Source organism: Hibiscus syriacus, unplaced genomic scaffold (assembly GCF_006381635.1).
Source record: "Hibiscus syriacus cultivar Baekdansim isolate YM2019G1 unplaced genomic scaffold, ASM638163v2 tig00111708_pilon, whole genome shotgun sequence".
Lineage (NCBI taxonomy): Eukaryota > Viridiplantae > Streptophyta > Magnoliopsida > Malvales > Malvaceae > Hibiscus > Hibiscus syriacus.
The window spans coordinates 1,069,245-1,081,596 of record NW_024063159.1 but is presented as its reverse complement, the minus strand read 5'-3'; the positions used below and the strand labels follow the sequence as shown (position 1 = coordinate 1,081,596).

At 38.1% G+C, this 12,352-nt stretch overlaps 1 pseudogene; it reads right to left on the bottom strand.

Annotated features, from left to right (window-relative positions):
• Positions 1 to 10: 10 nt before the first annotated feature.
• LOC120167963 lies at positions 11 to 6,605 on the bottom strand (annotated as a pseudogene).
• Between the last annotated feature and the right edge of the window lie 5,747 nt (positions 6,606 to 12,352).

Genomic DNA, 12,352 nt, shown 5'->3' with positions numbered 1-12,352 from the left:
AGAAAATTGCCAACGAAGAAAATCACTTTGAACATACCACAGATAATAAATCAAAAGATAATCGTCAAAAGATGTGTACACTGTACACACCACAGATGAGCAAAATGACCCCTAAACTCTCGCATCTTTCTAAAGGCCTGCACATCATGTGTAGTTATGTACTAATACAACTAAACCAACCACGAATTACCCATCAAAAGTGTGTAATTCCAAGCCGACCATCCTGTAGAAAACCCCAAACAAAATAAAAGCGAAACACAGCCTACTCAGCAATAGAACATCACTTCCTTCACGTTGTCTTTGATGCTGGGCAGGGGACGAAAATCCACACTCTGGTCCTTTGGCTTTCGGCTTCCACCAGTAGACCCGCTGTCCGACATATCTTCTTCTGCATGATATCGTGCCCTAAAAGCAGCTAGATGGGCATAATAAGCTGGAGGCACTGCAAGTGTAATAAAAATATCAACCAACTTGGAGACTAGCTTGCAAGCTAAAAACAGATTTTACGAACAAAAATGATCACTAACCTATGGAAACCGATTTCGTACACCTCGCATACCTAGACAAGAGTGAAATAATTGTGGTTAAGACTAATATGAGCAATATTTATTCACAGTACTTGAAGATTGCAGAGAAATTAATTAATACATACGTATAACATAAATTGTTGGTGAGAATTTGCAAAAGGTCTGCAGTGAACCCATTTTCATCGTACAGAACATGATAATGGGTGGGTTTACTGGTTCCCTGCACAAGAAAAATAATGAATACATTTAGTTACAGACAGTGGAAGGATATGAAAATAGGTGTAAAACGATAATTGCAGAAGGCAAGCCTCAGATTACCTGAATCCCAGCATGACTATTAAGATAAAAATCGAACTCGGTGGGATGACAAATGTGGGTATCCACAACTGTACCTGCAAGACGAGTACGGTTAAATATATTGTTATCGGGAGAAGATATTTGATTATGAGAGTGCCCAATTATGAGATAACCGTTACCTGGTAAGACATTGCCACTCCTATCAGAATTATTGCGATCAGTAGGGAATAAGCGTGTATGATGCCTCTTCTGCACCACAACAAATGTAACTCGTGGCATATATCCTTCCTGGAGTGAGGCACAAGCCTGGAGGAAGGATTAAAATTAAAGGTGTTAGGACTAAACACCAAAAAGCATTGCAAAAACAAGAAGTATATTAACAAGCTAATGTTAATGTCCACGTCTAGATTGAATTTATTCAAAACACAGTTTCTTTGTCCAAGATATAGCAGGGTGCTACAAAACACCACAAAAGATACCTTTCTGATGCTATCCATTTCATCGAATAAAACTTGACTGAATTGGCCTTCACTCACACCATCTCTGTCAGATTAAGTAACAGTTATCAGCAACAAAGCTAGAAAAGTAAAAGGAATTGGATCGCCAGAAACAAAGTTCACCTGTAGAAAATAATCCTTGCAGGTATTAAATTGGTTGACCTCCTGAAAGCAATGAGCAATTCCCTGAAGAGAACAAGAAATGATCAATAAATGACGTAGAACACAATTAACCAAGACAAGGAGCCTGAGACAAAACTGTATCTACATCCCTACCTTATCATACCACCAGGACTTCTACCCTTCTGAGGATCCTCATTTATTTTAAAGAGGTCCTGGATTATTTCCTGCCGATGTGTCTGTGCAGAGGCAATTCCGCGGTACTTTGTTATTTCAGGCCAGTCCATGGATGCAACTACCTGCAGCCAAGCCAAAAAACTCTTAACATGAAAAACAGAAAAGATATGACAGAGCAAGGAATATGCTTACTGCAGCAATAGAAGCACTCGAATCCTCTCCAGGCTGTGGATGAGTAACATCAGCACCAAATATAATTGTAGGCATATCACTCACAAGCGGAATTCTCTTTTGAATTGCATCATTCAGCACGTATTTCTACCCCCAACCTAATTAATTAAAAATTATAAAAAAAAATTAAAAATAAGAAAAAGAGCCAGCACAAACATAAAACCACTACTGAGGCAGAGAAAAGTACCTTGACATTAATCTTCAGGGCAAGGTTTTCAAAATATTGTTTGCTAAACTTTGAAGCTATATCAGGCTTACAACATTGTGAAACAATACCTAGCTCAGTCTCGCAAATTCGCTTGATTTTTCCTGTCAAAATAAAAAGAGTTTAATTGCACACAGAAAAACCAACATTACCCTACATTATATCAGAATCTCTTACCATAGGAGCCAGTTTGATCAGGTAGGATGACTATCAACAACTGAAGTGCCATATTCTTGCCAGCAGATTCTCGGTAAACATCCGAGAGAGTTTGTTCAATTTTATCAGAACGAGCTGAACGGATTGGGATTGATGCGGTCTCACGAAACACCTTGAGGAAAAAATGGAAAATGAAGTCGGTCAATAGTAGATTAAAAATAAGATATGTGCACTTACAAAACTACACACCATACCATTCCTTTGCTGTTACACATGTTCACAAGCTCATAACAAAAGTCATTTGACATATTCATAAATTTTGAGGAGAAGTTTACACAGGTCCAGAAATCCAGTCTCCCACCATTGACCATTTTCTGCAAGAAAAATGTGCTTAAAACCTAGAAAAGTAACTTCTACACACAAGAGATTAACCAAGATAAAACAATCAAAGATTTTAGCAAACATAAACAGCAAGCAAATGACACTGCAAAGTGGAAACCCATAAAAACTCTTAAAATGAATTGGAAGGGTGATGCACATGAAACCCTGGAACAAGAACAGGAGACAAAAAGACAGTTCTGATTGTTGATTTCAAAACCACATCAAAGATAAGATGTAAAAAAATATATCACCTTATTGATCATGTTCCATGACCCAAAGCCAGGACTAACACTTCGTTCTTTTCCACTATCATGGTACTTAAGCTGCAGCAACATGAACAAACAGAAATTAGTTATAATAAGAAAAGAAGTTTGACTTCCCTTTAAGATGCAACATATTGACATGTTATTACCATTGGGGGTGGTAAAACTCTTGCATTAATCAAAGCAAGTTCTTTGTGGACATGAATTCCAAATTCTTTACCAACAAGCTCATCTGCGTCAAAATTATTAACTTGGACCATCTGCAGAAACATAATAAATGAATCGCAATTGTTATCTAATCAAGAAAATAAATGCTGCAAAAAATATCCAACACTATCATACCTTTCTAACATTTTCCTCCCTAATATTCGGACGTTGACAAGTTGCTCTCAACAATTGACGAACTTGTTGTTCATTCAACTTTTTTATATATCTTTGTCCCTCGGCAATCCTACAAAGCTGAATGACAAAATCATTAGAAGAACAGAGTTAAAAGCAAAGGAGAAAGGAAACAAAAATCAAGTCAATATGAAGCGAGAACCTCCATCGGCAAATACACAGGTCTAGCTTCACTCCCAGTTTGAATGGCAGGCAAGTATGTATGTTCAAGCACAATGTTGTATTTCTCACGGAAATACTGTGGAACAGAAACTTCTGTACTTCTCTCGTCAAGAGGAAACCTAAGAGGCCCAAAAAATTGACAGAAGAGATACAATGAGAGAGAATGGAACAAATACCAGACAGAAGCATAAAATGTTAGGGAATACAAATTTAGTACAATTATTATGCTTATATCACCTATTTGACTTTAAAAATTTAGTACTTCACCTTCATAAAACAGTTTAAAAAAATGATAGCTTAAGGATATTGCGCAACAAAGGTGGTAGCCATTGACTAAGTACAACTATTTGAACTTAAATATTTAGCACCCCACTTTAGCAACACAGTATTCAACAAATGGTAGCCTAAGATTATTGTAAAACAAAGGTGGTTGCTATCGACTAACTTCCACACTAAGAAACATTTCTGAAGTCATTATGACCAAACAAAATACTGCCAACTGCAAATAAATAAAACCAACTCAGTTCAAACATGGTAAATATAAGACTACCACAAATACCACAAAATCAAGTCAACCATAGTCAGTTTGAACAGGTAACAAGATAGGAGAGAATATAAAGATCATCACAAGTAACCCAAAACGATTCAACCATATTTAGCCCATAAATGTAGCTTTCTATAGTGTTATAACAAACTTACATCAGCTGACTAATAGGCTCCCTAGATATGCCAACAATCTTTGAACTTTTGGGATAGTTCATATAAGTTAGCTGAACTCTCACTCCTTTTAAAGCCTTTTTCACCTAAATAATAAGACAGTATAAACATTGTAAGAAATTTCAACCACTTTGGTCTATAAACACTAAATTGAATATGCGTCTAGTTGCAGAAAATAGAAATTAATAGATTAAGGTGAAATAATACTTTAATACGATCTTGATCAGACAAAGGCCTTTTCAAGTTTTGAGGACGATAGAAATGTTTCGTAACAAAATCTGAAACCATAAGTGGCTCATAGAAGGACCGAGCAGACACATCTGTAAAGTGAAAACAGGCATAAAAAGAAAAACCATTAAAACTACAACATTAAGTGAAAAAAACAGCCACAAAATTAACAGTCAATAGAATAGTTACCAATATTAAGTGATAAACCCATCTGTGTAGGTCGAAGACTCTGATAATATCCTGTCCAGTACTCAATTCCATTACCAAGCCCCCCTTTGGAACCTAAAGACGGGTGGAAAAATGACCTTCCAACTACATTATATCTGCAAAACAATGTTTCAAATTTATTAATTTGATTTAGTATAAAATGATTTCAGATATCTAAAATGATGGACCATAGTGAACAGGCAAGTACTTCTCAGATGGGGCAGCCCTAAGAACAACATCCAGTACTTGAATAGTATCTTGAGGGCATTCAAAATGCCTTCTGCTTAAAAACTCCTTAAGGAAATGTATGTCGGGCTTGGATGCAAGTTTGATTGCTACCTTAAATTGTCGTTCCTTCCTGCAATAAAAATCAACCAGAAAGATCGAAGTAAGATAATGAGATCCATAAAACGCAAAATGTCAATACTCAACACACCATTATAAAATCAAGAATTTTACCTCGCTCTAGCAGATGAACTCTGGCCGCGATCTGTATCGAGTAATTTAACGACAAACTCCTTGGACTCAAACGGGAGAGCCCCAGCAGTGTAAAAGCTCTTCCTGCCGTCATACGCAAGACGCCGATTTCCAAGGTGGGAAGCCCTGTATGTCTTAGAAAGCTCCTTCATTATCTCTCTGTTTACTTTTTTGGAAGTTATCTCTGGTGATATAGTAACCTGCAAGTAATGAAGAAGATATCAAAAGCTGTTAAAAGAGACAGAAAAAAATGCAACTGAACAGAGATATGGACAACGAGGTAAATATGCAAAAGGAAGCCAATATATCAATAATGAACTAAAACTACTAGAGGAATTCATTAAAGCAAGTTCATTTACGGAGGAACAATCTATTATTTGGAAGAAAAAAAATAATTACTAAAGTCTTCTCTGCATAGATACCAAAATAAAACAGAGATATAAGAATAAAATATAAAACGGTTAGAACACGTAAAAAAGAGGAGAAAAAATAGCCGATAAAAATTTAAAGGAGAAATGAAATATCAAACATCTTTAAAAGATTCGAGAAAAAAATGCAAGAAAACAGAGACCAGAGACGGGCAATGAAGTAAATGAAAATTAGCTAACAGGAAAAAAATATTGAAATTAAAATATATGAACCAAACAAAAAGCAGAACTCTTCTAAGCAAACCATTTATAATTAAAATTTCCCTTTGGGTTTTTATTGAAAAAAAAAACAAGTATTAGCTAAATCCTTCTGTGTAGGAATTATTAAAGCGCTTAAAAATCAAATGGAGGGAGAAAGGGAGAGAATGTACATCGTAGTGATGAAGATCACTATTAGCAACATCTACTAGAAAATGATTCGCTCTAACCGTGCATTTGGTACCGACGGTACCAAAACCCGGCCTTCTAGGGAAATTAATCGCCTTTGTCGACGACGGAGGACCCAATGCAAGTTTCTGCGAGACCTCTTTGCTCAGTGATTCCGCACTAGATGAAGGCTGATGAGCAGGAACCTCCTGAGGAGGAGGTTGCCGAGCCGGAGCCGCCTGGGGAGGAGATTGCCGAGTCGGAGCCGCCTGAAGAGGTGGTTGCCGAGCCGGAGCCGTCTGAGGAGGTGGTTGCCGAGCCGCCGGAGCCGGAGCGCCTGAGGAGGTGGTTGATGAGCTGGAGCCGACTGAGGAGGAGGCGGGGTATAAGAGGCAGGAGGACCAGACGATCCACGTCCCCTCCCAGACTGACGGCCCCTTCCTCTACCGCCGCCGCGAGGTAAAGACTGAGAAGGTTGACCGTGACCAGGATCATGTCCCCGGCCACGGCCTCCACCGCCACGACCACCGCCACGACCAGACATTGCAATAAAACAACAGAAGCAAAAACCAAAGAGAGATTTGTGGAGGCTTTTGAAACGACAATTCAGAATCCTGGAGAGAGAGGAGCGAAGAGTGAGCTAATTTATAGACTTTGGGAAGACGCGTGAAACAGAACTCACTTTACCAAATTCCTTAAAAAGAACAAATGCCAACTGACTCGTTCTGTATGGAAGAAGGAAAAAACGGATTTATTCCCATTTCCATTGTGATTTTACTTTGTTTATGGTTTTTTTTCGTTTCCGAGAAGTTTAGGTTCATTTTTAAAATTAATATATATGATAATTCAACTGAGTCGACCCGAGTTCAAAACGTAAACAGAACCGGACTTGACTCCCTTTAGTTGACGGTATATTGATCCCTAGATTTGAATTTTGTGACCGATTTGCCCTCATTAATGAAATATAATGACGGATCAGTCCTGCACGATGACATTATTAACGTTGACGAAATTGTCGCTGTGGCCTTTATCTTGCCTTTCCGTTCTTGTACTATCAAGGGTTCGTGGTCACGAAATCCATGGGTCAGGTCCGGCCGTCCGGGTGTCAGTTTTTCCTTTTTTACCTTTTTAAAGATGAAAAACATATATATATATATATATATATATATCAAAATAAAAATTGTAAGAATCTAAGCCATTTATACGAATATATGAACCTTGGTTATCGTTGCAACTTGACTTATTTTAATGTTGTCTATTTGGAATAAAAAAAATAAAATTTTATAATATTAGGGTTTGCTCTGTGTTTTTTTTTTGTATTTACAAAGTTTAAGGTTTGCATGCAAGTGTCAACGCCACCACCCTTGGCGGACGTTGGGCCGGTTGTTGCCATTTATTAGAGTGGTCAGGGTCTCCTTTAGAGGATGCGATCAGAAGAGTTGGGAATAAAGCGAAGAATATCGATGAGTTTAGTGCGATGGTTGCAAAGATGTTGGTCTTGAATACTAGGATTTCTCCAAGTTTTGAAGTGGATATTTAGATGATTGATCTTCCTACGGGTGTAGAACCGACCAGTACCCTTCCCTCTCCTAAGGATATTCTTATGTTGCTATGGTGACTGGGGTGAGAGGTCTGATCTCGCATCAGACACTCTTTTTAGGGATGTGTAGTTTCAATTGATGAAGGCGATGTCATAGTTGATGGACGAATGATTACCCCGTCGTTCGTTTCTCAGAAAAGGTTCATCAATCTATTGATCATAACATGAGGCATTCGGTAATTAGCAGGTTAACGGGAAGGAAAATCTGTTATCGTGTTATTTGGAACAAAATCCATACTATTGGCAACCCCATGGTCATTTTCAATTAGTTGATCTTGAAAATGACTACTTTCTTGTCAAATTGGAACTTGAGAAGGATTATTCAAAGATCTTAATGGAAGTACCTTGAGTGATATTCAGAAACTATCTCACCGCTTAGCCTTGAAATCAAAACTTCAACACTTCCAATATCATCTCGTCTCTGATAATGGCTTGGATCCATTATCGATCTTCCCTATAGATACTACTCCAAGTCTATTTTTTGACTTATCGCTTATTGGATAGAATATAGCATGCACGAGCATGCAGCGTAGTTCAGCTTAGCTTTGCTTATCAGTTTATGTTAGTTTGCAGCATAACTGCTTTCTGTTACAGCTGTTATAGTTGTTAAACGTTACCATTTAATGTATATAAAGAACAACTTATAGCTTGTATTCAATCAAGAATCAATATTTAGTTCTACATCTATTGAGTTTTTCATCATGGTATCATTCGCTCAGTTGGTTCTGGGATGAACTTAATTTCCTTTTTTGCTGCGTAATTCGTCTTGCAATAATTCTGGATTCATCTTGCGAGAACATGTGTCATGGCATTTGGCAATTCTGGAAATATTCTTGGAGGTTCAGAGCGTTAAGGCCTAGCAAGATGTTTACTAATAAACGCATAAACATCATGCTCAATGAAATGAATTTTCTTCGATGGAAGTAGCAGATCCTCTTAACAGTTCGAAGTCATCGACTTGAGAGATTGCTCACCGGTGATCTTAGCTCCCCGCCTGAGAGAACACTTGATGCAGATGGCAATCTTGTACTTAATGAGGAGTATGATGTGTTCGTGGCGCAAGATAGTGCCTTGGCCTCATGGCTATTATCCACCATCAGTGATCATCTACTTCCACAGTTCGTTGGGGATGAAACTGCTGTTGAGGTATGGGTTACAGTCCTTAAATTCTTTTCAAATCGGTCGACTACCAGTATAATGAGCTTGCATTGTAAGTTACGATCCATCAAGAAATGATATGAGAGCATGCGGTCATATCTCACATCAATCAAAAAAGTGTGTGACGCTTTAGCAGCGTGTGGCAGTGTTGTATCTGATATTGATCAGGTAGCCACAATTTTGAATGGACTTCCATTTGAATATCAACCTTTTGTTGCTGTTATTACAACAAGAAATGATGTCTTCATAGTGGGTGGAGTACAATCTATACTAATTGATGCAGAAGCTCAGCTTAAAAGCTTTCAAGTTCAGTCTCAACTACTTCTTAGTGCTAATGTTACACATGTTTAGAATAACAATCAAAGGAAATTCTCTAATCAATCTACTGATCAACAGTACACTGGGAATGAAAGAATGTCATAACAGTACTCTCGTGGTCGAACAGGTACACAAGGTCGTAGAAGAGCTAGAGTACAGTGTTAATTGTGTGGAAAGATAGGGCACATTGTAGATCGATGCTGGCATCGGTTTGATCAGTCATTTTTCTGGAATCTTGGCTGATAAACATAAGTCTTACAACACATATGTAACTAGCTTTGAAAATGAGTGCTATACGCGTGTACCAATAATGGATGTACCCTAGTACAGAACACATCTTCAACACCTGCCAGCTCGGATAAATGGATTATAGACTCAGGTGCTACTCACCATATCACCCCAGACAGCTCCAAACTTAACAATGGATCTGACTATTCTGGACCAAATAAGTTAGTTGTGGGAAATGGCCAGAATCTAGATATATTTAAGACAGGTTCATCTCTTATTCAAACCAGGTTTCGAGCGCTTTACATTAATAATCTTCTGCATGTTCCTGATGTAACTAAAAATATTTTATTTGTCTCTAAGTTTGCTAGAGAGAATGGAGTATATTTTTTGAGTTTCATGCAAGTCACTACCTGGTGAAGAATGAAAAGACTAGAGAAGTGATACTGCAAGGATGGGAGACTGCTGATTTGTTTCAGTTTGCTATTGATAATACATCCTGTAACAAGAAGTCAAGTTCAATAGAAGTAAATGTAACCACTAGCATAAACATGTATGACTTGTGGCATCAAAGGCTTGGGCATCCTGCTCATGCATCATTGATGCAAGTTTGTAAATAAATTGGGGTCAATATTGTCTCAGCATTTAATAAAGAATATACAAATGTTTGTGTAGCCTATCGAATGGGGAAAAGTAAAAAAATACGCTTCATGAGTCAACCACTGTGTATGACAAACCGTTTCATTTAGTATTTTCTGACTTATGGGGACATTCGCACATAATCTCAAATGGTTTCAGGTATTATGTGTCCTTTGAGGATGCGTGTACAAGGCATTGCTGGATATATTTACTCAAGAACAAGGACCAAACCATACAGGCATTTCAGCTGTTTCATGCCTTTGTGAAAACTCAATTTGAAACTGAGATAAGGGAGCTGAAAACTGACCGGGTGGAGAATACATGCCATTAACAACAATGCTACACCTCGGAGCAAAACGGTGTGGTGGATCGAAAACATAGACATGATATTGAATCAGCATTAGTCTTAATGACACAAGCCTCATTACCTTTAAAGTTCTGGTCATATATTGTAAGTACAGCTGTGTATCTTATAAACCGATTGCCCACTAAGGTCCTGCATGGTAAGTCACCATTTGAAGCACCTTACAACAAGCAACCAGATTACAGTGATATACTTGTTTTTAGGTACAGGTACTTCCCACGTCTTCGAATGTTTCAGCAAGATAAGCTGGACTTTAGGTCTCAACCGTGCACATTCATTGGCTACAGTGCCCATCACAAATGATATCAATGTTTGGCACCAAGTGGGAAAATTTACATCTCGAGGCATATGGTTTTTGATGAATCTTGTTTTCCCTTTACAGGAAATAATGACAAGGCATCCAACACGAGTAAGGTGCCTCCTCGAAAGCTAACAATCATCAATGGTGCTCATAGAGTGAGTGCTCGAGCAGATGATTGCATAAACTTAGGACATAATTCACAGGTTAATGCCCAACTACCTGAAGGCAGCTCAGCTCAAGGTTTTGAGTCTTAGACTGATGAACCAATCTCCTGAAGCTGAAGATACTGGTTATGTTCAGCATAATATAGCTGACAATGATGTCGAAGGGGCTAAAACTGAGCAACATGTAAATACACAGCCAGACTTAGAAGCTGCTCCAAGTTCACTTGGAGTACAAGGGCACCATATGATAACTAGAAGCAAGAGAGGGATCTTCAAACCCAAAGTGTACCTGAATGTGCAAGATAATGATGAAGAAGAACCACATTCAATTCATGTTGCACTTAAGTCTGTTAAGTGAAAAGCTGTTGTTCAAGAAGAATATGATGACTTGGTCAGAAACAATACATGGACACTGGTAAGACTACCAGAGGGTAGATTCCCAGTTGGATGAAAATGGCTGTTTAAAATAAAAAGAAATGTTGATGGCACACTACAAAGGTACAAAGCCAGATTAGTGGCTAGGGGTTTTTCTCAAATCCCTGGCCAAGAGTTTCAGGATACTTTCAGTCCAGTCGCTAAATCCTTCACAATCAATGTGATACTTGTTGTAGTCGTTCAAAAGAAGTGGTGTTTGAGATAAGGTGACATAAACAATGCATTTTTAAATAGAGATTTGTAGGAAGAAGTATATATGCAACAGACTGAAGGGTTTGAAGAGGTTGATTTAGATGGAACTCCCTTAGTGTGCAAGTTAAATAGAGCCTTGTATGGACTAAGGCAAGCCCCTCGAAACTAGTATGTTAAGCTGAATGAACACTTGGTGCATATTGGTTTTGAAGCATCACTTGCTGATTACTCGTTGTTTGTAATGAAAAAAGAAGAATATGTAGTATATGTTCTAGTATATGTGGATGACATAATTGTTACTGGCAGTATGAGTTGCAAAGTGGAAAAAGTTGTTAACCTGCTTGGAGAGAAGTTTTCTCTAAAAGAATTGGGCAGCTTAGTTTCTTTTTTGGAATTGAAGTTAAATATGTGGGTGATAGCATATTCTTGATCCAAAGGAAGTATGTGATGGAATTTTTGGATAAAGCACAAATGATCAATGCCTCACCAATGGTCTTCTTCATCAAGCTGATCAGAGAAGCTGGTAGTCCTCTCACTGATCCAAAGGAGTATAGGAGTCTTGTAGGGTCATTGCTATATGCATGTCACACAAGGCCAGACATAACATATAGTGTCCATAAGTTGGCGCAGTTTATGCATGCACCATGTGAGCAACACTTGTCTGCTATGAAATGTGTACTCAGATATTTAAATGGCACCCTAGACTATGAACTTGCTCTATCAAAAAATGAGTTGCCTTTTCAGATTGTTGCATTTGCATATGCTGACTGGGCAAGCAGTGTGGATGATCGAAGGTCAATCTCAGGCAATTACGTATATCTTGACGGTAATATAATCACATGGAGTTCCAAGAAGCAGAAGACTGTGTCTAGATCTACAATTGAAGCTGAGTATAGAAGCTTGGTTGATGCATCCTCTTATGCTACTTGGGTAGTTGCATTACTTGAAAGCATGAGAATTAAGCTGCAAGGTACGCCTGTAATCTGGAGTGACAATTTAAGTGCAATTTCGAGGAGTGCAAATCCGATTTACCACTCTAAAACTAAACATATGGAGTTGGATGTGCATTTCATGAGAGAAAATGTGGCATCAAACAAATTGAAAGTAAACTATGTTCC